A 26935-nucleotide genomic window follows, 5' to 3' on the forward strand; every position below is an offset into this window, starting at 1 on the left:
TCAGTTGAAATAATCCAGATGCTTGTACCACTTTAAAGGTCAAATCTGGCTTGCTCATAAAGCCCAGAGTAGTGTGAGAGGAGATATTTAATAAATCTTGGAATTTGGTAGTAGAAGAAAAGTGGCGAATTTACAGGCCTTAAGCTTGGTTGCTTGGATTGTCATATTATGCCATCAAAGAGTGGAAAAGATTTCTTCCAGCTATAAAATTGTGGGTTAAAGGAAATGTCACACTTTAACTTTTTTTTTTCCTGTTTAAATGAATATCCATATGCTCTGAATGTTACCAAATTTTCAAGCATTAGAAACAGAAGACTTTTTATTCATTCACAGGACAGGCTTTGCAGGCACCATTGTAGTGCAAATTCATCCCTATACCTCTCTGAAACATACACATATTTCTCTATGGAAATATCAGCTCTTGGGTAGGGAGAATAATTTTATAATGGCCTTCATAGCTTTTGACTTTTGTCCGAATGATCTAGAAGTGCAGAGGTTATGATGTACCACTTCAGTGACATGAACTCTTGTCCCTTAGGATTGACAATTCAGGAACTTCTTCATGTGTTACAAAGCCACCTGCAGAGAGTGTTTGAAAATCACTGGATAGCTGAATTTACCCACAGTGAAAGTGACAGGGACCTGGAGTAGAGCCTTTTCAGTGGAAACCTTTTGGCATAATTAGATTATTCCAGCAGGTAGTGGATTCATGTCAATCCAGCATCTCCTGAGTCTGCTGGGAGCTACCAGCATCACACAACAGCTTTCACTGGCTGGTTGCCACTGAGATTTGAGTTAACTTCAGGGACCTTTTGAACTGCCTTCAGGGTGTGGAGTTGGAATACAGCAGGCTCAAGAGATATTTTAAAGTTTCATTTTCCATCTGAGTTGGCTCTAGGGACTCAGAAAGAATCTGGGGTGGTGGGGGTAATTCTTGGGCCCTTTGAAATGTGATACGAATAATACTGGTATGACATATTAATATTACCTATTAATATTATACTATTAATATAATACTGGTATGTATTATTCATAAAATATAAATAATTTTCTGACATGCGTGTGATGATTAACTTTGTGTGTCAGTATGACAAGGCTAGTAGGTACCCAAAGAATTAAATTTGGGTTGCTAGAGGGGGAGGGAGAGCAAATTGTGTAGGGGTCACAGTGGACTATGGTGGACTAGGCTAGGGGTGCCTTGGTGGTGTGTGTAGTGTGATAACATACATCTGAAGGGTATGAGTCTATAATTCTAAATTATGTACAGTGTTATCAACAATGTTACCTCAATAAAGAAATAATAGAGTAGTTTTAAAATCTAAGTATATTTTTTATTTAATCAAGCTAATAAGTTAAATGAATAACTGATTTAGATTGATGAATGCATTTCAGTCTTATGGTTAGACACTTGAGATTTTCTTAACTTTTTATATGTTTGAAAATTTCCATAATAAGAGTTCCAAAAGATGTTATTTTTTAATTTTTTATATGTTGCTTACATCATTTTTCATTTTTGCACAATGTATGCATTTCCATCTTGGTTATAATCCCCAGACAATTGCACCCCCCTTATTTTGACCCCAATTCTTCCTCTCTCCCCTGCCCTCATAGTGTGTCTCTGGTTCATAGTTGCTTGTTGATTTTGATTTTTACTTTATTATAGTTATTCTTTTCCCCAGTCTCTTATTTAGGTTTTCTAAACTCCTGCTATGAGTGAGACCATCCGGTATTTTTCTTTTTCTTTCTGGCTTATTTCTCTGAGCATATCACTTTGGATCAAGAAGATGTGGTATATATACACAATGGAATATTACTCAGCAATCAAAAAAAGATAAACTCATGCAATTTGCAGCAAAGATGTTATTTTTTAGGAGAGTTTGTGACATTGCTTTTAGAAGAGACAAGCATTTGTGTCGATAGATTGACTAAAGATATCCCTCTCCAAAGTAGATGGCATCGTGTAATGAATTACAGTACCAGATAGGAAAAAAAAAAAAAAGCAAGAGAAGGAGAAATCTGCTTTTTCTTTTTTGTTTTTGCTTGAGTTGGGACATCTTCTACTGCCATGGTGCATCAGGATTCCTGGTTCATAGACTTGCAGACTCAGAACAGAACTTAAATTATCTGTACTCTTCATTCTTGGGTCTTTGGACTCAGAATTAATCTTAGACTATCAACTCTTCTCTTTCTCTGGCTTTTGGACCTGAGCTAAATTTTTCTTTTCCTTTCTTTTTTTAAAAGATTTATTTATTTATACAAGAACAGGGGTATAAGCCAGATGCGCGGGAGGGTGAGAGGACTCACCAGAGACAGAATGGGGAGCAGAACAGGCAGACTGACTGAAATACACTGCTGAGAGGAGCAGCGGGCGAGACAGGAGAGGTCTGCTGCACCATGTGGGACCCTTGCAGGCCAGCCGGGATCGAACCTGTGCTGTAGAGGCTGCAGACAGCTTCACAGTGCAGCGCTCCACCGCCTGTGCCACCAGGGAGGCTCTGAGCTAAATTTTTCCTCAGCCTTACCTGTTGTTTCTCCAGCTTTCATTCAGCAGATCATAGGACTTCTGGGCCTCCATACTTGCATGAGCCAATGCCTGTAATAAATCTCTTCTGTCTCTGTATGTATGTATGTGTCTAACTGTCATCTGTTTATTAATCATCTATCTATCAATGTATCATCTGTCTATCTGTTTACTTGAGTTTCTAATTTATGTAAGCAGAATTTCAGAAAATGTGTGAGAATGGACACTAAAGGCAAAAGATAATGATAGAAGAGACATAAACTTGAATCAGGCCAGATTCATTTAGTAAGCCCAGATTCATGGGCCTACTGAATTTCATGTTTTAGCTCAGGGAGTTAGAAAGGGATCTAACAGCTAATTTGTTTATTTGGCTGAAAAGATTATCCACTGTGGTCAAATTGGAAATTTTTGACCTTCCTTGATTTACTGTAGAAGAAGGATTCAGAAACTTAGGACGATTGGGATATTAGAGTGGATTTATCATTTAAGACAAACTCACACATAGTCAGAGGGTGCAGAGGACATGCCTTCCCTTTGAGGGATAAGTTTGTGAGGAGTGTCTCAGCATTGTTGAGTAGCTCCAGAATAGCTATTCTCTGTAGGCCAGATCTCTTAGTGGGAACCTTAGCCACTCAACTGGAAAACCTGAATGCAATGGTAATAATTGGGTCTCTATTGACGGGCAAAATGGTGACCCTTAACAACTAAGGGCAAGGTGGGTATGGTTATTATACTGGGCAGCAGATACACTGATAAACAAATAGAGAATACATTTTAGATTTAAACTTTAAGTGCCTGTGTTAGTCTTTAAAGTTCATTCTAATAAGATGTTTGGAGCTATAGTCAGCATACAGACTAACAAATTTGAAATAACTCAGTAGGTTATAGAAGAATTAGTTAAGAAATGGCAAGTTCCATATCTAGTACGACACTGTCCTAAGTAAAAAAAAAAAAAAAAAAAAAAAAAAATTCAGTCTGGTGTGTCAAAATGCTTTTTCACATTTAGATTCATACTGGTGACTGTTTCATTACTATAACAGAGCCTGGTATGGGTGAAATGTTACAAATACCAACAGAGAGGAAATCTGATTCTTTCAAGTCTGTGTCTTTGGCTGAAGCTACAGAGTTTCCCAGTGGTGTCTGTTATAAAGCAACATGCAGGACTTGGCAGCAAGTTAGAGATAACAAGACTTCCATCACAAAGCCCGTCCAAGCTGCATGTTAAATTTTGTCCATCTGTCGCCAGTCTCCTCTGTCCCATGTCAGAGTGAGATTTGGAGCTAGTGACATTGGAGGCACTTGTTATGCTTGGCAGAACAAAACCCAAAGGTCTTATTGTTCATGACAGTTAGGATGTACTTGAACAGTAATTACTGTTCTTATAGATTTTCTTGTGGTGTTCTCATGCTTTATGAGTTCCCATCTTCCTTTAGATGAATCCCAGTGTACATGGTACTGTATATTAGGATCAATAAGAGATAGTAGACAAGATTTTTTGAAACTAGTGTATGTGAAAGTTAGCACATACCTAACATTTGGTTGGTTTATAAATATAACCCAACCAAATGTTAGGTATGTGCTATATATATATATATATATATATATATATATATATATATATATATAAAACTTACCCTTACCTACTTGATTTATATATATATATATATATAGAGAGAGAGAGAGAGAGAGACAGAGAGAGGAGAGAGAGAGAGAGAGAGAGAGAGAGAGAGAGAGAGAGAGAGAGAGAGTGTGAGTTATGTTTCCAGAGAACTGTGGTTTAAAACATTTAACCATAACGGGTATATAATTGAAAATGTCACATAAAAAACATATCCATTTACACAGCAATAAGGTGGAATCTCTGAAACAATGTTAAGTAAAAAAAGCCAGACACAAGAAAGTATGAGTCCATGATATTCAGATACAGACTAAACTAACTATATTCTAAGAAACTAAGATAGTGGTTACTCTTAGTGTATCACCTGGAAGTGGAATAAAGTAGGGGTTTCTCATATGATATTAATGTTCTCTTTCTTTGATCCAGGTATCAATTACATGATGTGTTAAATTGATCAAGCTATAGTATATGTAACTTTCTGTTTGAATATCATTTTCAATTGAAAAAAATTAAAAGAATTACCTTCTATAGTAAAAAAAGTAATTATGCTTAAAAATCACACAATCATATATCAAGAGATTTATTTTCAACATTATACAACATTATTATTGAGACAGCATTGATTTTTTTGAGCACATATGTGTTACAGATATAACTGTACACATTTGAATCAGGTTACTTATTTAATGCTTACACCAATTTTTGAGTATTATCCCCAATTTGCTAAGGGGACTTGGAAAAATAAAGCAGACCCCTCAAGGTCATATTGTAACTTGGTGGTCAGGTGTAAATTTGAATGCTGAGAGAAGTTGTTAATTTCAGTCCCTGGATTTAAGTTTTATTTGAGGGATAGGCAGTTTTTGTATTTTTTAACCCTTTATTTCCATCTTAATGTTTGATTATCACTAACATCTTTTGCTCTCAATCTGTAGTCAGAATTTACTGAAATCAAATGGAATCAACTACAAAGCAGCGATATTGGTTTAGTTTTAAAGTTCAGAAAAATCAGAGTTAATATTATTTCACAGATAAGTCAAACAGATAATTTTGGGGGTGCTTTGACTAGCAGCCTCATTTTTTATAGGAAGTTACTTCCTAGTTTTGTCCTTTGTTCTTTTAAAGTTTGTGATTGAGAGAGAAAAAGTATATGCATTAAGATAAAACGCTTTGAATTTACAGTTATTTTTAAGTATCAGGACAATAATGGTGATTAAGTTTTGAGAAAACTGATAGTTTAAGGACTCACATTTTTTTTTTTTCTCATTAGATTGTTGATTTCCTCCCTTGGACCAAACATAGTACTGGGGCAAGTGCTACAGAAAAGGAGATGTAAGGTAGATAGATCTATGTCTTGGGGGAAATTTTTAACATTAGGCATCAATTAGGCATTAACTTTCATGACAGTTAGGATTTTAGATTGTCTAAATCCTTGTGGACTGCATAATAAAAACATCATTGACTAGGTGAGTTAAACAACAAACATTTTTTTTCTTAAGGTTCTGATGGCTGGAAATTCCAAGATCAACGTGACTACAGAGGTAGAAGTGGTGGAACATTAATGTTGTATAGTTTTATTTTTATTTTTTAATAAATTATTTTATTTTATATAATTCTTACATCATTTTTAATTTTTGTACAATGTATGCATTTTCATCTAGGTTATATTCCCCATACAATTCCCATCCCCCTTATTCTGACCCCAATTCTCCTTCTCCTCCTCCCGACCCCCACCACAGTGTGTCTCTGGTCTATAGTTGCTCGTTGATTTTGATTTGTACTTTATTGCAATTAGCCCTTTTCCTGGTCCCTTATTTAGGTTTTCTAAATTCCTGCTATGAGTGGACCATCTGGTATTTTTCTTTTTCTTTCTGGCTTATTTCGCTGAGCCTGATCCCTTCAGCTCCATCCATGTTGCTGCAAATTGCATGAGTTTATCTTTTTTGATTGCTGAGTAATATTCCATTGTGTATATATACCACATCTTTAGATACCATCTTACACCAGTGAGAATGGTACATATTATTAAAAAAAAAAAAAAACTAGCAACAACAAATGTTGGCGAGGATGTGGAGAAAAAAAGAACCCTTCTGCATTGCTGGTGGAAGTGGTCCAACCACTATGGAGAGCTGTGTGGAGATTTCTTAACCTACTAAAGATAGAGCTTCCATATGATCCAGCATCTCCATTCCTAGGTATTTACCCAAAGGACACAGAAACATTAATTCCAAAGGGCACCTGCACCCTTATAGCAGCACTATTTACAATGGCTAAGCTATGGAAACAACCCAAATGCCCCAAAATAGATGACTGGATCAAGATAATGTTGTATAGTTTTAAAAGCTCTGTTACATCTTGTTCTACCCTCATGATTCTGGGAGATTAGTATCATTGATATATCCATTTTATAGTTGAAAATTTGAGCTTCAAAGAGGTTAATTAACACAATTACTTTTAGCTAGTAAGTGACATTCTATGGGAATGAAGGGCAGAAAAAAAAGAGTTAATATGATTATATAAGGTAGAAAGACTTTGTGAAGGACATATGAGTTTGGTTTTGAGGTAAAAATATGACTTAGGCACATTTTAGGCACCATGAAGTAAGGAAAAGGGCAGTGTTGTCTAAATAAGCTTTGGCCACAAGAAGCTTGAATGCTGCACAAATCACAGGTCTTCTGGTCTGTGATCATCCACTATGGATAAAATAATGATCTTGGATGAAATAATGATCTTGCGCTATTTTAAGTTGGCTGTTATAAAATGCTTTTGTGATCACATCAGGTGTTCCTGTTTCTGTGTGAAAAAGTGACTCTTCTGTATATTAGAAAACACTGATACTGTGGATGGGTGGGGAAGTGAAGAAATGGAAGAGGGCAAGTACTCAGTTATAACTGTGCAGTATGGGTCTGGACTCAGGGGCAATAATAGATTTAGGAAAAGGGGTGAGTTGGAGAGGGTCACAACTGTGACTGTTTCCCAATGAGATCCAAGTGGCCCTGACTTTACATAGCTTCTTATTTGATTACCATTACAGAGAAATCCTGTGGGATCTCATTAAAGAGTTCTTATTGTACCTCTCTTTATTCTCTGTTTTGAGAAACTGTACTTCTTTATAAAATAAGGATTATAGCAAAAACAAATGTGACACTATTTATTTAGATTATTTTTGGCCTGATGTAGACAAATTAATTACAAAGTTTTGTCTTAAAAGTTATTTGATGAAATATAACTTGTTATGCCACCCACCACTGTGACTTTTTACCAACTCCCTCTCTTACATATAGCAAGATTATTTTCAGTAATAATCACAGGGTGTTAAGTTAATATAATTATTTACTTGATTTTCTCTTTTGTTTTGAAACAATTTGACTAGAACACACTTTTATCTTAATTTTTAATGCAATTATTATAAAATAGTCAACAAATGAAATAATGTAGTTAAGAACTGAAAACTTCTTTGAAAGAGAAAAAAGAAAGCAAAAAGAGGCTTAATAATAGCAATATCTGTGCTTCTTTTATAGAGGGGAGAAACCTGGAAAAAGTGAGTAGCTCACCAAAATGGCAATAAGTCACCTCCTTTAATAATTTCAAATCAAAGAGTATTGGGCAGGAAATCACCCATGGAGGTTATCAAGAAAGACATAGTAAACAAGGGTTTGACTGATATGCAGATTTAAGTTGTTGCCTTCCCCCTTGATAAGAAAATTGATATATTATCCCTCATAGTTTATCCAGTATCACTGCTTCAAATTTTAAGCACAAACAAGAAGTAGTTAAATAGAATGATAGAATTAAAGTATTTCAAGATTCATTTTTTCTTAACAAAGACTGTTCTTCTGTTGTTTCAATTCTACTGATTAAATGTAGAAACATATTGTACCACATATGTTGGAGATAAGAATTGTACCTGAAGGAATCTCAAGTGATTCTGAAGTACTCTGTAAAGTTATAGTTAAAGTGAATGTGTGTCACTGTGCCCTCATTTTTTAGTGATAAATTGTATAAGTGGAAATTAGTTTTATACTATAAATTCCCCAAACCTCTGCGGATCCAGGGTTTATGAAAAGATAAAAGTATGTGATTTTGAAACTTACATACCTTCCCAATAGTCAACAGTAACTATGCAAATGTTTATAAATTAGACCTACAAAATATTTTTCAAGGCATTTTGTCACTGACAGTTTTTAAATTTTGGATGCATGGTGATGATAAAAATCTGACCAACAGTTAGCCAGTCTAGATGATGTTTTTAGAGTATCTACAGGCAATGCAACTCCTAATTGCTTGCACCCAAGGTGGACTGCTGTGTCACCCTTAGATGCTACTATTGTGGCTCATGACTTTCCGCACTCTGAAATGACTCCCTTTTCTGTCGTCCTCCCTTCCACCGTATTTCTTTACTGCTTTTCTGTGAACCAGGCCTCACTTGATTTACTTTACTTGATTTTCAAGACTGCATGCAATGTCTTCTTCCTCTTGAACTCACAGTGTACTATTTGTTATAACTTTTCTTGGGACAACCTTGTGAAATTGTAACTGGTGACTGAAGCCAGGGACTATTATAGGTGGTGCCCCCTAGAAGAGGTTACTGGTGAGGTTAGAAAGCCTAAGGGAAAATGCAAAAAGTACTGCATTTTGAGGTGGGGCTACGGATAAGAAATATAAATGACTACAAAGAACCAACTTTTGGTTTCATTGATCTCCTCAAAATGCATAAGAACTGGACATAAGACCTGAAATCATAATATATATAGAAGAAAATATAGGTAAAACACTACAAGACATACATCACAATAACATCTTTAAAGACTCATCACTCAAAGCAAAGATAGTCAAGGAAAAGATAAACAACTGGGATTACATCAAACTGAAAAGCTTCTGTACAGCAAAACAGACATTAACCAAAACAGAGAGACACCCCACTGATTGGGAAAAAAAAATCTTTGCACTCCATTCCATTCAACTGATAAGGGACTGATCACAAAGATATAGAAAGAACACACACAACTCAACAACAAAAAAAATAAACAATCCAGTCAAGAAATGGGCAGAAGAACTTAAAAGACATTTCTCCAAAGAGGAAATGCAAATGGCTAACAGGCATAGGAAAAATGTTCAACATTTCTTATAACTAGGGAAATGCAAATCAAAACCACATTGAGATACCACCTTACACCAGTAAGAATGGCACATATCAAAAAAATAAGCAACAACAAATGTTGGTGAAGATGTGGTGAAAAAGGAACTCTCCTGAATTGCTGGTGGGAGTGAAAACTGGTCTAACTACTATGGAGAGCTGTCTGGAGGTTTCTCAGTCTGCCAGAAATGGAGCTACCAATTCTACACCTAGCGATCTACCTATAGGACACAAAAACATTGATTCAAAAGAGCACCTGTACACCTATGTTTATTGCAGCACTATTTACAATAGGTAAAACCTGGAAACAACCCAGATGCCCAAAAATAGATGACTGGATCAAGAAGATGTGATATATATACACAATGGAATATTATTCAGAATTCAAAAAAAGATAAAATCATGCCATTCGCAGCAACATGAATGGAGCTAGAAGGAATTATGCTCAGTGAAATAAGTCAGAAGGAAAACGAAAAATATTGGGTGGTTTCACTTATCAGGCATATCGGGGAACCAAAAAAGACATCAGTGTAAAAAAATACTAATGGTACAAAACACAACAAAGCAAAAACAGACAATTATAAATTAGAGACATACTGCAGGGGAGGAGGAGGGAGAGGGATCAGAGGGAGGGAGGAGCACAGGGGACTGAGGTGATGGTGCACAGGTACATTGGTGAAGGAAACTCTATGGAGACAACTCCTAAGGGGGTGGGGGGAAGCACATATTGTTTAAAAATGAACAATGATGTAAAAAAAATAATAAAAAAAGAAAAAATCATTTAGGGAAAAATAATTTTGGAAACAAACAAACAAACAAAAGGAAATATAAATGACTGCAGAAGGGGGAGGATTCGGTCTTCGGGATTCAAGGATTTTGGATCTTCAGCATTTGGAGTCATCAGATTCCAGCCCCCACCACACCAATCTTCCAGAAGGCTGTTGCCATTCTCTGAAGGTGGAGGCCTCCAGCAACCAACCTTGGAGAGAAAAAGTTCATAGGCTTCGCAATTAGCAGAGCGACTGAAACTGTTTCCGGTTTTGCTGCTGTTACAGCCTGGCAGCGAAGGCAAAGATATGGAGCTGGGAGCCTAGCTGAGCTGGGTGAGTGGGGCCATTTGTTGGTTCATTTGGCTGTTGCAACTGTTGTTTTAGGTGCCCCCTGTCTGGTTCTGTGCTTGGGGTGTCCCTGTAGCTCCAGGAGTATCTCCTGTTGCATTTTCCGTTGTCTTCATGAGTTGCAAACTGGCCTGGAGTCTGGCTGCCATGTGCTTCAGGTCTGCAGAGGCAGGAAGACACCATGAGACACATGGCCTATTGTTCGGGAGGGGAGCTCTGCGTCCTCAGTGGCAAGAAGACACCATTTCAACTACTTTTGTACAGGGAAAAAAAGTAGTGGACACGGCTTTGGGTGAGACATTATTGGTCTCAGTAATTCTTAGTTTTTCCTTGGTTTGTTAAATAAATCCCTTTGTTGTTGTTCCCTGAGCCTGAGCAGTCTTGCAATTGTGCTCACAGATAAAAAACTTAGACAGTGACCAATAAACTATTTAACAATGTCTGTGGCCAGTTTAGTGTCCCTTGCTGCCCTGCATCAAAATTAACTTTGCAAATATTGTTATTGACAGCACAGACTCACTTTTCATTTTTTTAGCACCTAGCTTACAATTAGTCAAGCCACTCCTTAAGTATAGTGTATTAATTAAACCAAAGGAAAGTATGATAGCGGGCATATTTGGTTTTGTTCTTGCTTTGACACTGTGGTGGTTATAAAAACTCAAAAAATAAGATTGGGGTGATATTAATACATAATAGCCTTCAACTCAATATGTCAAAAATACTTTATATTTGCACTGCCAAAACAAATGTATTTAATATTTCCATTTTCCTCTAAAGAGAAAGAATTGACCCCTGACCTAATCCCATCAATTTTTTCCTGTTTCTAATGTCTGAAATTTTAGTTCAAAGTTACATTTTCAACCTGTCCAAGTTAATTTTTTTAAAGATTAATTTATTATGCATGCAAGAACTGAGATACAGGCCAGAGATGCAGGGGGATGAGAGGATTCACCAGAGACAGTGTGGGGAACAGAACAGGCAGACTGACTGAAATAGACTGCTGAGGGGAGCAGCAGGCGAGACAGGAGAGGTCTGCTGCACCATGTGGGTTGCTCCCTGGCTGGTGGGGGGATTGAACTTGTGCTGCAGAAGCTGTGGATAGCTTCATAGATTGTGTTTTAACCCCTTGCACCACCAGGGAGGCCCAAGTTAATTTTTTTATACTCAGTGGTTCATTAAAGTGATCAATATATCTTATAATTACTTTTGTCATTATTTTATATCTTCCTTCTTTCTTCTTCCTGAAGGTTGCCCTTCAGTAATTGTTGCAGGGAGTATCTTTTGGTGGTAAACTCTTCTAGTCTTTGCATGTTTGGAAGAATTTTTGTTTCTATTGTCATTGTCAAAATATAGTTCATGTAAGTAGGTATTATTAGATTGATAGCTGCTTATTCTCAATATTTTGAACTTTTTCTGCTAGTTGTTCTAGCTGTTGAGGTGTATACTTTCAGTCTATCATTAGATAGCATCTCTCTTCCTAGGAGTTTTCATTTTAAATGTGTCCTTGTTTCATTGTAATGGATTTAGGTATGAAGTTGTTTTTAATTTATCCTGCTTTCTTACAGTTTTCACTTTCTGAGATTACATTCTTCTCCAGTTCTTAAAAATGCTCAGGCATCATTCTGATCATTTCCCTTTGAATGTAGTGTCTTCATTCTCTTCGATTTCTTCATCTGGAACTCCTTTAGCTATACGTGGGTGCAGATATCAGAATATTTATTTTTCATGGGTATAAGGGTGGTGATACCTGTTAGCTCTTTGCACAGACTCAGAACCATGTAACTATCCCCAATGAAATATAAATGATGCTTGATATTTCCAACCTGAGACAGGGGATGCCCCTTTGCAAACTCTCCAGTATCACTTCTCTTTTGCCACAGCAATTATGGAAGAGCTTTTGAATGAATGATAGTTTTGAAGCCTCTGAAATTTTGGGGATGTTTGTTACTATAGTATAGTCTATATTCTCAATAAAACAGGGAATCTCTTAATCTGTCTTGCACACTTCCTAAAATTCTCTTCATAATTTATATTTATTTATTTGATACAGTATTTCAGTTGAATGATTATTTCTCTATGTTCAGCTCAGGATTAGTCAATTTTTAGTTTTTATTTTACTTTTCCTTCCAGCATTTATAACTCTTTCTTCATCATAGTCATGTGTTCCTGGTTTGTAACAATTATTATAATTTCTTATATACATTTTCTCTATATTTCTATGATTATTTTGAACATACTTATTTAGGAATAATTTTCAGATCATTTTATTTTTGTGTTTCCCAAAAATGATTCCTCTTAATTGTTTAGAATGTCAGCTATGGAAGTTTCCTAACATGATACAAATTTTGTTTGTTAATTCATTTTGAGTAAGAGTGTTGCTGTTTTTTTTTTCTTTCTTTTAATCCTATTCTCTCTGGATTTATATACTTTGATTATCAATTTTTTATCATTATCTAGCTCCCTGGAGTTATATAACATGACTAGGTCATGTATTGCCATATTTGTTCCCAGTTCTGCCTGGACATTACTGTGTTAGAAATGTTGTTTTTGATTCAGAGACTGACTAGACTCAGGGTCAGAATGAGATACAATCTTGGCTTCCACTCATTGCTCTGAATGCAGCTTAAGTTTCAACTCTGGGCAATGATCACTGTATTGTTATCTTTCATAAGTCGGGGAATCTAAACCTAACATCAGCTTTCATAACTCAAGTGTGACCTGGTCCCTCTACACACATGGAACACTTTGTGCTTCTATTGTTCATCATCTTCCCCTTTGAAATTCTTGTTTTTGTCCAGGAACCTATTAGGTATTGCTACTTTTGTGTTTCTGTTCCAAGATAATTACCTTATTTCTAAGTCCAGTTTTGTCTTTTTGAATAGTTTATGTATGTGCATATATATACACAACCAAATATGTAAATCTATAATTTTGTTACTATATGTAACTATATGGTTGTGTTTTATTTTTATGTGTTTGAAGCAGGGGGAGTGCATATTTATGCCTGAACTTACAAAACCACATTAATAAGAAATCAAATTATTTAATTTAAATGAGATTAAACCTCTGATATATCATATGGTGACATTCCTCCTGTTACAAATTGGAGACATTTCATTTTGATTTCATTTCTTTCCAGTGGTTTTCATTTAATTTTTATAAATTTTTTAATAGAAAATAATTTTTTTTGGTGTGGAGTAGGGTAATTTATTGAATGTAAGACTCCACCAGAGCACCAGAGCTGAAACTTAATTTTAAATGCACCTAACACCCCACTTTCTCCTTTATTAAAGCAGACAAGTCAACTTTTTGGTCTTCCATATTTCTTTTCCTTATTAGCCTTCATTCAGTAATAGAATTGATAATAATTTAAAGAAAAAAATGTAGATGTATATGAACATCCTCAGTAGAATCACTTAGTAATATGTTGGAGGCAGCTAAGTGAAGAAGGTTACACCACATTTATTGTTTGTGTTACTCTGAGTGAAAAATTTGTTTTAATCTGTGTTGGTGAGTCTTTAGGTGCCAGGTCTCTAAGGCTACACAGAATATGAAAAGTAGTTTTCTAAAGGAGCACCCATACAATAGTACAATATTTTACTTTCACCATTCACATATACCTGTGCCTGGAGCTAGAAGAGGGGCCTGGACTCAAGGACTTTGTGCTCAAATTGAGAATGGATTTGGTCACAAAAAGGAAGATATAGCGAGGATTTATGACCATGAATACCCTCACTGCAATACAGTGACTGAAGGGAACTCCAAAATAGAGTTTCCTCTATCCACAAACAGCTGAGTTACTGAAAAACAAAACAGAATTCCAAAACTAGAACCACAGTATCACCTACTGAAAAAGCAGAAACTATCTAAATGGTAAAATCTTGTGGAAGAATGAATGAGAAAGATAAAACTTCAGAATGCATTCTTAATGACAGAAATCTACAGAGAACAGATTTAAAATAACTAGTATGAAGAAAATCAGTGAAAGTCACCAAAAGAATGCTAATACATAATGAAACATTAATAAAATGAGAAAGGAAATATAGGAACAGAAGAAGTTCTTCACCAAAAAGACTGAAGCCACAAAACTTTCAAAACAAAAATGTTTCAAATAAAAAAAAAAAATCAATCAGTGAAATCAAAACTTCCATGGAAAGGTTAACAATCAAGCTTATTATTATGGAGAAAAGAATCAGTGATGTTGAAGATAAAATTCTAGTAATGACTCAAATGGGAGCGAAGAGAGAAACAAAAATTAGGAAAAATTAAGAAACTCTATGAGAATTATCAGACACCACTACAAGTGGAAACATAGGAATATTGGGTATACCAGAAGCAGAAGAGAGAGGAAAGAGAACTGAGAGTTTATTCCAAGAATTAGTAACTGATAACTTCCCAAACCTAAGGAAAGAACTAACTGTAGACGTGCAGGAAGCTAATAGAATCCCCAAATTTTGAAATAATAAAAGACCTACAAAATGGCACCTTATTGTTAAATTAATTGATGTCAACAATAAAGAAAAATATTACAGACTTGGGGGGATATAATATTCAAAGTATCCTCTATCAGTTTATCATCAGATATCTAAGCAGAAATACTTTAGGAAAAAACGAAATGAAATATTTCCAATTTCTAAGCATAAAAGCCAACAATCAAGAATACTCTACCTTGCAAAACTATCATTCAAATAAGATTGAGAAATTAAAGTTTTCCCAGGTAACTATAAGCTAATAATATCTACCATTACCAAACTGCCCTGTAAGAAATGTTATAGTTATTTCTACAAGAAAATAAAAAAAAATTGAAAAAGGTGATAAATAGTAATACAGATTCAGAAATATCAGTGAGAAAAAAATGAGACAGCAACAGAACAAAGAGAGGACAGTATTGGTTTCATCAAATAATGACAAACTGATACTAGCACAGAAAAGCATATTTTAAATACATTAAAATTGATAGCACCACATGGTAAAATGCAAAATGAAACCAGGGAATAGAGTAACCCAGCAGAAAAAAAAATTGAATCACCATGTGAAAAAAAAATCCAAATGAAAGGACAGATATAATGGTGGTGATTAAGCTCCATGTATTAATGATCATCCTTAATGGGAATGATCTGAAATCGGTGATCAAAAAACCCAGAGTGGCCAGTATGGCAAAAAAAAAAAAAAATCCAACTATAGATAGAAATGGTAGATAGATATACACATATACATATATTATGGGCAGAATACATAGATACACATAGATCAAAAGACACATACAGACTCAGAGTGAAAGACTAGATTAAGAGTTAATTCAAACTAATAACAGAGAATAAGGCAGTAGTGGCTAACCTTATATCTGACAAAAATATACTTTAAGCCAAAAAAAAAATGAGATAAATATGGGCACTATATAATGTTAAAGGAGCAATCCATAAAGAAGATGCAACTGCCATTAATATATGTACCCAACAAAGGTGCACCTAGATGTATAAAACAATTATTAGCAGATCTAAATTGTCTATGTGCACCACAGTAAGAGGATCTCAATATAGAACTTCATCAATGAATAGATCATTTAAATAGAAAACTAATATGGAAATAATGACCTTAAGCACAGTAATTAGTCAGATGGACTTTACAGATAATTATAGAAGTTTCCATCCTAAAAGCAATAAATATGCATTTTTCTTCAGTGTATATAACACATTTTCAAGGATTGTTCTTATTTAGGGACACAAAACAAGTCTCAATTAATATATGAAATCATTTTACTCATCTTGTCTGACCACAATGGTATAAGCTAGAAATCAACCATTAAAAAAGAAAACTAGAAAGATCTCAAACATCTGTAGACTTAACATGTTTCTGAATAACACTAAGGTCAATGACAAACCTCCTATATGAAATAAAAAAATTACATGAATACCAGCAAATCAAATCTAATGGGATGAAGCAAAACTAGTGTGAAGAGACATTTGTAGCACTACAGGCTCATATCAATAAACAAACAAACAAAAAAAGCTCAAATAAATAATCTAATCTTACATTGGAAGGAATGAGAAAAGAATCAGGAATAAAAGAGGGAATATTATAACAGATGTCACAGAGATATAAAGGATAAGAAACCACTATAAACATCTATATGCAAGCAAATTGGATATCCGAGGTGAAACGGACAAATTTTTATAGTCTATAACCTTCCAAGATGTTCTCACAAAGAAAATATCTTGAACAGACCAATTACAAGTATAAGAATTGAAACAGTAATCAAAAGACTCTCTGAGAACAAGTCATGGATCAGGCTTCAACAGAGAATTCTACCAAATTTAAAAAAAAAAAAAGATGTAATACCTATTCCTATCAAATTCTTTCTAAAATACTGAAAAGGATGGGATACTTGCAAACACATTTTACAACACCATCATAACCCTGATACCAAAACCAGACAACACAAGGACAGCCTGAAAAGGTAAAACTATGACTAATATTGCTGATAAACAGAGATATAACACTGGTGAAAAATCTTCAACAAATTCTGAACAATTAAATTGAACAATACATTAGGAGAATCATTCACCATGACCAAATGGGATTCATTTCAAGGTTTCAAGGATGGTCTAACACATGCAAATCTATTGGTGTAATATAACATTAATAGAAATGAAGATAAAAATCATGTGATCTTGTCAATAGATGCTGAAGAACATTTACAAGTTCAACATTCAGGTATGATAAAATACCTCAAAACAGAAGTAGAAGGAACATTCCTCAACATAATAAAAGCCATTTATGAGAGAGCCATAACTAACATCATACTCAATTATGAAAAATTGAGTTTTTTTCCCTAAGATCAAGAATAAGACAAAGATGTTCACGCAACTACTACTGTTCAAAATAGTTTTGAAAACTATTGCCTGAGAAAATAGATAAACGAAAGAATTAAAGGAAACTAAGTTGGTAAAGAAGTGAAGCTATCATTATTTGCAGATGGGATGATGATATATGTAGAAAACCTTAAAAATTATAACTAAAACTGCTAGAAATAAGCAAATAAAGTAAAATGGCAGGACACAAATTCAATATGTGAAAATCTATAGTATTTCTATATGTAAATCATGAATTTAAAGAAAGGTAAACAGAAAATCCCATTTACAATTGCATCAAAAATGATAAAATACTTGGGAATAAACAACAAAAGAGGTAAAAGACATATACTATGAAAATTGTAAGAGACTGCTAAAGGAAATGAAAGACACATATAAATGGAAAGATCATCTGTGTTTATGGATTACAAGAATAAACATTGTTAAAATGACCATACTACCTAAAACAATTCATTGTTCAGTAAATCCCTATCAAAACCCCAAAGGTGTTTTCTCAAGGGAAGAGAGTAAGAAATTGTGAAATTTGTATGGCACCCTAAAAGTCCCCAGATATCCAAATAATGCTCAGAAAAAAATGAAGAAAAGTGAAAGTATCTTATTATACTTCAATTATACTGACTTCAAATTATACTCTAAAAAGATCAGAATCAAAACAGTATGGGTTGGAACAAAACAAAACAGACACAGTGGAACAGGATTTAGGCCTATAAATAGAATACCACATGTGTGTACAGTTAACATTTAATAAACGTGCTGGATCATATGATGCAATAAGAAAGTCCTCTTCAACTAGTGGTGATGGGAAAACTCGACAGAAGTAAAGAATAAAACTAGATTATTATTTAACACCATACACAAAAATTAACTCAAAATGTATCAAAAACTTGTAATACAAGACTTGAAATCATCAAATATACAGAAGAAAACAGGAAATACACTCCTGGACAACAACCACAGAGAATTCTTTGGAGACTCAATTCCAATGGCAAGGGAAGCAAAAGCAAAAATAAGTAAGTAAACTGTAACAAAATAAAAAGAAACTACAATCAAAAAGAAAGGAAGGAAGGAAGGGAAAGAGGGCTGGAGGGAGGGAGGGAAGAAGGAAACCTACTGACTAGAAGAAGATATTTGCACATCACACATTTGAAAAAGGCTTACTATCCAAAATATTTAACACACGCATACAACTCAACAATTCAAAAACAAATAACTCAGTCAAAAATGGTTTGAAGTTTGGAATAGACACTTCTTCAAAAAAGACATATAGATGGCTAAAAGGCACATGAAAACAATGGTTAACTTTACTTTTTATTATGGAAATGCAAATTAAAACCACAATGAGATGTCACCTCATACCGGTAAAGAAGGGCCTATATCAAAAAAGACTAGGAATCAAATGTTTTGCTGAGGATGTGGTGAACTAGAGACCCTAATTCACTGTTGGTACAGAATCTGTGGAAAAAGTTACGGAGATACTTTAAAAATCTGAAAGTGGCCAAAAATACCTCATCTCATCATTATCCAAAGAATATGAAGACACTAATTTGAAAATATGTATGCATTCTTATGTTCATTGCAGCATTATTTACAGTAGTTAAGATGTAGAAACAATGTACATGCCCATCAGTGGATGACTGGATAAGGAACTATTTTATATGTATTCAATGGACTATTATGCAGCTATTAAAATGATGAACTTTTGCCTTTTCTGATCACATGGATGGAAATTAAGGTGATTATATTAAGCAAAATAAATGTCAGACTCTGCCAGCATCTGGCTGTTATCTCTGCCCAAGTGTTTCACATATCCCAGGGGCAGGCTGCAAGTAATTGCTTCTGTAAGGAAACATGGTGAGCTGATCTGTCCCTCTCTTCTGCTCTGGGTTCCTACTCTTCTAGTTTTGAAGCCACAGGCTGTAGCCAACAACCACCACCTGTATCCTTACTGTGTAGTTCTATACCAGTGCACCCTCTGCCAACATGCTGACCCTGTACAGCCCCCTCCCCTTTATACTATCTGGGGTTTAAAGTCCCCAGTGAGGATGTGTGTTCTTGAATTAACAATAGCAGAGAAGCTTCATACAGCACTCCCTTCCTCTCATGGGTTATACTGCCAGGTCTTGCTCCAAATTCAGCTTAATTACCATTTTTTACAGAGGCACTGAAGACCTGCAACCCATAGCTGCTCAGAGGTGGTAAATAATGGCTCTTGAAGTCTGAAAATAAAATGGTCTGTGATAAAACTACATTCCATAAAATGGGAAAGAAAATGAATGGCAAGTGTAAACAAGTTGAAGAGCAGAGCCTTTAGAATTTGTGCTTAAACAATGTATTGGACCAACTGCAGTGAATGGGAAGATGAAGTATTTCCTGAAGTGGAAAGGATTTACAGATGCTGAGGATATTTGGAAACCAGAAGACAATTTAGATTGTCCAGAGTTGATTGAAGCATTTCTTAATTCTCAAAAAGCTGGCCAAAAAAAAAAAATGGCACAAAAAGAAAATCTTTATCTAACAGTGAATCTGAGGAGAGCAAATCAAAGAAGAAAGGAGATGCTGCTGGCTGACAAACCGTGAAGTTTTGCCAGAGGTCTTGAATCTGAACGGATAATTAGTGCCAAGGACAGCAATGGAGAATTAATGTTTCTCATGAAATGGAAAGAGTCAGATGTGGCAGCCTTTATGCTAGCAAAAGAGGTGAACATGAAGTACCCTCAAATTGCAGTTGCTTTTTTATGAAGAGACTAACTTGGCATTCTTATCCAAAAGGAGAAGCTCAATTAATTGTATGCATTGCTTTAAATATATATATACGTATACATGCATGCACATATGTGTGTATTTATACATATATATATGCATATTTATGTAATCTGAGTCTTGTTTTTTTTGTTTATTAGTGTGGCAAAATAAGTACATTCTAATGAAAATAAAGTTTGATATGTTCACTTTGAAGTAGTGTTGTGAGAGATGTTGGGAGGTTTCTTTTTTTTTTTTCATCTACAGCATTGGTTACTTTGAGCAAATAAATAAGAGCTTTCTGTAGTTGCTTGCTTTATAAGAAAAGAACATTTGCTTCCATGGTATCTTATTTCCTCTGCATTAAATAACAGCCTTTTTTTTAATCTTGGGGGAAATCTCCATAGTCCTTACTCGATCAGAATTTGTGTTTCATTCATATATGCCTAAGGATTATTTTGAGTTTTTTTTCAATTCTTTTTCTCTTTTTGTGTTTATGTATATATGAAATACAAATGTAAATAGCTAAATTGTTTTTTTTTCTTTTCTATAACCTTTATCAAGCAAAGTCAATATTTTATGACTGTGAATAATCCCACTTTTAAAATCATGTCATCACTTTTGAGCAACCTAAGGAATAACTCACTTTACTAAATTGAAATTTTTCCTGAAGACTTAACCTTCCAAATAAATTATTTTACAATTGGACAATTTAAATATAAGCAATTAAAATTGAACAATTTAAAAACAGCCATATTAGAATCCATATCTTGTATCTACACTCATATAGTTGCAGCTTATTTGCAGAAACTCTGAAAGAAAATTTTATCTCTACTAACAACTTTCCCACCAAAATGATAAAACTAGGGAAACCCTGATGTGTTTTAATTAGCAAACGAGGCTTAGTTAAGTGGATACTGAAAGGTTTCTTCTAGGGAGCCATTCCCTTTCAAAAAGTTAAAATCCCTGTGCTGTACTGGCTGACAGGTGAAGATTCATGGGACTTCTCCAACTTTTTTCATGGAGGCATAGTGGTCAGCCTTGTTGGCACTTTAGGACCTGTTGGAACAAGTGGGTGAACATTCATAACCTAATCTCTTTATCTGCATGTTTTTTTCCTTACCTCCGACTCTTTCCTTACATGTAGGCTCAATCTTTCAGTATTTGTGTTACTGTTTCTGCAGAAGCCAGGAAAACAGTAACTGTATAGTAATCAGGATGTTATTCAATGTGTATTACTTACTTTATTGTAAATACTGTTTGAATGGTATTAATAGATCATCCAGGGAAAACAAGAGGGGAACTTGTACTGGATGTTGCCAACAACACAGGCTAGAGGCAGTATGAGCAGAGCAGAGGGGACAAGGAATAGGAGTATATAAATTGAGAGAGAGGGTTTTGGGTATGAGGTGGAGGCCTTTTCAGACATTATGAAAATTTAAGCTTTTACTCTGAGTAGGATGGGAAGTCACTGAGAAACAGGAGCAGAAATAGCATAATGCTTTTAGAGCATGATCACTATTGGGTTGACTCCGGCTCATGCGGCTCTGGCTCACATACCTGCTCTCATACTGGCTTGTTGAATAGACAGAGGTAGTTTCTCATGGAGGGGAACACCTACTGTGCAGGCAGATGTCATAGGAACTACAGGAATAAATTAGGCTCTTTCATTTTTTCTTTACAAAAAAAATGACCTAGAGGTAACAAAGGAATCACTGTGGTGGCGACTGTTTTTAGAAAATCTGAGGGAAGGTCTGCCTGCATTCTTTACTTTAGCTCTCTGGCTGGAAAGACCTGTTCAGGATAATATGTGTCACTGTCAGCTTTGAATTCATCATCTATATGCTGGCTTTTAATTATCACTTGAATAAAAAAAATAAACTTGCCATGAAATTATGTGGTGGTCCTATAGGTGGAATCGGAAGTCCAAGATGCATTCCTGTCTCCCTTCAAATTGTTTGAATACACTGTCATTAACAATAATTGGAAACAGTGGTAAGTTAAAATGTAGAATCAAAAATTGATACTGTTTTTAATCAAAACTATACCAAATGAGTGATAGGAAGAATGTTCTTTTTAAAACTATGCCAATAATAGAGAACAAAAGAGTCCACAGTGTCGACTATCTATTAATGAAACAACCACTTGCAGATGTCTGCTTTTATTTCATCCCATCCTGTCACCATATTTTTGATCAATATATGCTGTATTGTTAGATGTGGCTATATGTAGCAGTAAAATGCAAATCACTTCTAAACGAAATAGTAATCATTCAAAACTATGGGATTTCATGAAGTTCACAAAATCAGTACAGAAGAACTGTTTGAACCACACTCAAAATTATTAACAAAGGTGGATTTAGCAGTTATACCATTTATCATTTGAAGAGGAAAAGAAATCATCAAGGATGATAATAGATAGTGCTTCTAAAGTAAAAGTTTTGAAATGTCCAATATTATTATTGATGGGAGTAAGTTATCAATATTAATGCATACCATATGCCAAGTGCTAGTTCACATGTTTCACATATACCCTCAGTTGTGCTGTTGGTTTGGTCAAGTTTAGCAAAGGGTCACAAAAGTAGAAATTTAGATAATCTAGATATTTATATTTTCTTTGTTACAAAAACCTGAACTGAGACAGTGGTTCTCTACTCAGCAAAATTCTCAAGCCCAGATTATTCTGTGCTGCTGTTCTGTTTTCCTTGAAAGTTTGTCTTATTGACACAATCCTAGAAATCTCATTCTCTGTGTACATTTCTCCTGGTCATAGTTTTCTTCCTTTTAAGGATCCAAGCTATAAGTTAACAACTATTAAATTTACTCATATACTGTGTGGGGAACTTAGTTCTAGGCTACCTTTTGCTACAAGGATGGCAGGGAAAGGGAGTATTTATTCTTTCTGACCACATACTCAGGTGACTATCAGCAGGCTCTGTCCCTTGAGGAACATTTTGTTTCCCCTCCATAATAATCCTAAGTGCCGTAATGATTCCTGTGTTAATAATGAGACGTCTTAGGTACTGAAAAGATTGATATTTATCCTGAAGTCAGAATTTCTTAATTTTTTTTAAATGACCCTTGTGGATGTCTTACTTTGAACAGTAAAATGAATGTCAGAATATTTAAAACATTGTTTTTTCCCCTCAAACATTGCAGATGGATACTTTTGCATAGTGCAGAAATAATATCATGGCAACCGTTGGCGAATATTTCTGAACACCTGCTCTCAATTCTGTACATATCTTGTTGCAGATGAGGCAAAACAGTCTGTGACCTGACACCTGTCCTCAGATCACAAATTTTTGTAGCCCTGAATTATGTTGTGTAGTTTTAACACAATCTTTATTGGAAAAAAAAAATGATACTACTCCTTCACCCCAGACACACCTCTTTAAGAACTACCACACAATCGTAATTACAGACATAGACACAAATTTATTTTTATAATGTTTAATGTAAAGAAATATATAGTTTTTTAATCTCATTTTATTTGGACTTGCTGTCAGTTATCGTTTGCTTTTTCAACTACTTATTATCTTCAGGGCCTCTTCATGTCATTCACAAATGCATTCAAAACCTTTGGCAGTCATGAGAGCTGTGGGATCCTTTAGTTTTGAAAAAAGAATTTGATTTACTTATGACAAAAGACATATGTCATTAAATACATCAAAAAGACATAGCAGTAATTTAAGAAGTCATGTGTGGGAGAGATAGCAAATACAGTTATCATCTTGGTTGGTTGAAGGCATTTCATGTCATGTACATTCTGCTCAATTGGTCATAGATTGCTAGAATATAATATTGAGGAAGATTCTGAGCCCAAGGGGATCAGCTAGGAAAGCCTGTCATCCTTGATTAACGATATCTAGAAGAGGAGCAGGTGGGTGATACGCATGCCATATATTTTCCTCCATTAATTATTATATTAGTTACGAGCTTTCATAAATTCCAGCAGCCAAAGGGAAACATTAAACAAACATTATGTTTGTTATCTATTGACAAGAATATATTCACTTTTGTAAGAAAGATAATTTTTTTCTTTGTTCTAAAAGACTTTATCTACATGGAAGGGATATCAAAAAATACAATGACTGGTATCCTAAACAATGCTTTATCATAGGTGAACATACAGATTTTTACCTTTTAATAGTGTTCTTGAGAATCCAAGAGTATATCAGGAAAAAGAAATAAGGTTTATTTTTTTATGCGACTTTCCACAAGTAATGCATTGTATTTATAAATGGTAACAAAGAAGGCTAGAATGAATATATGGAAAGTTAAATGATTAATCTCCTTCCCCATCTTTTCTTTATTAAAAATAGGTTAATAATCTTCCTTTTAAAAAACATGCTTTCATTTTTACTCTTTGACAAAAGAGGTGACATGCCATTGTTCTTAGGAGAAAAAGAGTTCAGTAATGAAGTAGGGATGGGGCATGTCAGGGAGGTTAGACAACCTCAGAAGGTGATATTTGCAAACTTTCAACTCTAACCAATGTTCTAACATTGGTTTTGACAACCTGTGACTATGAAAAAAGCAGCAAGGAGACTTTTTTAACATTATACAGAATCAGTAGGTATAATTGTGTATCCTGAGTGCACTTCCACTTTCTCTCTAGACAAATTCCCCACTTCTCACCTTCTCTCCCTCTCCCCTTCTTCCAGATATCCGTATTCCTTATGGCAGCCCATGTCCATTTTCTCCTATTCCTACTCCTCCCATAATCATAAAATTTATTAATTTAATAAAAGAAAGATTAAAGATCACCTCTAATCTTTTTTTTTGTTTGTTTTCAGTTTAAAGGACTAACTTTAAGTGTTAAATTACTTAAGATAGTACCTTTTGGTAGATGTATAGATCATATCTCAGTTTAGTGTTTCCTCAACACTGCAATGCCTGGATTTTAAAATAATACCTTCTTTCTTGATTTTCCATTCAAAATTAAAAGTCATAATTATGTTCCTTACAATAAGTAGTGTTGTATTATAAATGACTCCCTTACTGGGCAAATATATTTAAAACTATTGATGAATGTTATTTTAGGGGAACATTCATCTATTCAAGATAAAGTAGTAGAAGCTGGAATTAGGGTCTTACCTCTAACAATCTCCCTCTCCAAATAGATAAAATAACACCCCCTCCCCAAGTAGATAAGAAATATGAAACAAAGATTTTCAAGACAAGGGATGTTAGGACACGAAGTTAGTGTTCTGAGAGACAGGAAACATATGAACTATTGCCAGTGATTGTACCAGTTTATAACTTGAATTTCCAGATCATTGCACAGGGAGGAGAAACTCATAAAGAACCCACCAGACTTCCTAAATTGAGAAGACAGACTGGGAGTCCTGAGAGGCTCAGCAGTGCAGAATTACCAGGATAGAATAATAGAAAGAGACAAAATGCTAGAGCTCTTCAGTGGGTTCCCCGCAAGTCAGAATACTGACCATCAAGAGCATGGAGTAAAAGAGTCATCTGAAGAGATGAAAGGAATAATCCTTGATTTTAATATGATAAAATGTCTGTTTGTTCTAGCCAGACTGAAAAAAAGACATTATCAACAGATCCTTGAGAAAAAAATTTCAGTTATGGGTGAAAATATAATCCTGGAGGAAATAGTTCTCTGAATCCATCTGATAAATTTTAAAAGCAAGACCTGAAAGCACCAAACTCTCATCAAGTAACTGATCTTTTCAAATGACTTAGAACAGTGACCTTGATAGACCAGGCTTGGGCCATAAAATAAATACATCTCAATAATTTTAAGAAAATTCAAGTCTGGGGCCTTCCCGGGTGGCACAGCGGTTGAGCACTGGGCTGCGAAGCTGCCTGCAGCCTCTGCAGTGCCGGTTTGTTCCCTAACCATCGGCGAGGGTCCCACATGGTGTGCAGACCTCTCCTGCAGCGCCTGCTGCTCTCCTCAGCAGTGTATTTTGTCGGTCCGCCTGTTCTGTTCCCTGCTCTGGCTCTGGTGAATTCTTTCACTCTCCTGCACTTCTGACTGTACCCAGTGCTTGTATAAATAAATAAATAAATCTTAAAAAAAAAAAAGAAAGAAAATTCAAGTCTTACAGATGTGTTCTCTGACAGCAATGCAATTTAATGTAAAATTAGTGACAGGAAGATATTTGAAAATATATCCCAAATATTTAAAAAATCAATTATAACACACTTCCAAAAAATACATTGGTTAAAGGAGAAAGCAAAAGGGAAATAAAAAGATGGGAAATGAATATACAATATAATCAGAATTTGTGGGATGCTGCTAAAGCAGTATTGAAAGTGTGAGTTTCAGCACTAAGTGCCTCTATTTACAAGGTCTCCAATAAATGACCTTAACTTCCAATTTAAGAAACTTGGATAGAAGTATAAATTAAATCTAAAATAAGCAGGAAAAAGAACTGCTAAAGACCAGAGAGGAAATTCGTGAAATAGGAAGTAGAATAATAATAGATAAAATCAATAAAACAAAAGTTAATTTTTAAAAGACAATCAGTAAACTTGATATCCCCCTAGTCACACTGATAAATAAAATGAATAAGTCGTTGCCAATACCAGAAATGAGTCAGTAACATCACTACAGAATTTATACCTGTTAAAAGGACATTAAGAAAATATGATGAATGTTTTTTTGTCAATAAATTCAACAACTTAGAGGTAATGGGCATACTCTTTGAAAGATGCAAATTACTAAAACTCATTTAAGAAGAAATCAATAGAGTGAAGAGTTCTTTATATATAGAAAAATTGCCTTTATAGCTGAAAACCTCCAACAAAGAAAATTTTAGGGCCATACAACTTCACTAGTGAATTCTGCCAAACATTCGAGGAGGAAATAATGCCAATTCTACACAAGGTCTTTCATAAAATTTTAAAGAATTCTGCCTAAATCATTCTTTGTGACAAGCATTGTCCTCATACCAAAACTAAA

General features: G+C 34.8%; 1 protein-coding gene and 1 pseudogene across 2 annotated transcripts in view; both read left to right on the forward strand.

Moving 5' to 3' along the window:
• LOC311170242 (EGF-like and EMI domain-containing protein 1) overlaps positions 1-26935 on the forward strand; it is a gene marked incomplete at both ends in the record, with an annotated part of 629838 nt that overhangs the window by 136353 nt on the left and 466550 nt on the right. The window lies entirely within an intron of this gene.
• On the forward strand, positions 19491-21081 carry LOC311169845 (chromobox protein homolog 3-like; annotated as a pseudogene). Its single transcript has 2 exons — positions 19491-20049; positions 20938-21081. The product of its transcript is annotated as a chromobox protein homolog 3-like (transcript).

The sequence above is a fragment of the Talpa europaea genome (assembly GCF_964194135.1).
Source record: "Talpa europaea genome assembly, chromosome: 4".
In the NCBI taxonomy this organism is placed as follows: domain Eukaryota; kingdom Metazoa; phylum Chordata; class Mammalia; order Eulipotyphla; family Talpidae; genus Talpa; species Talpa europaea.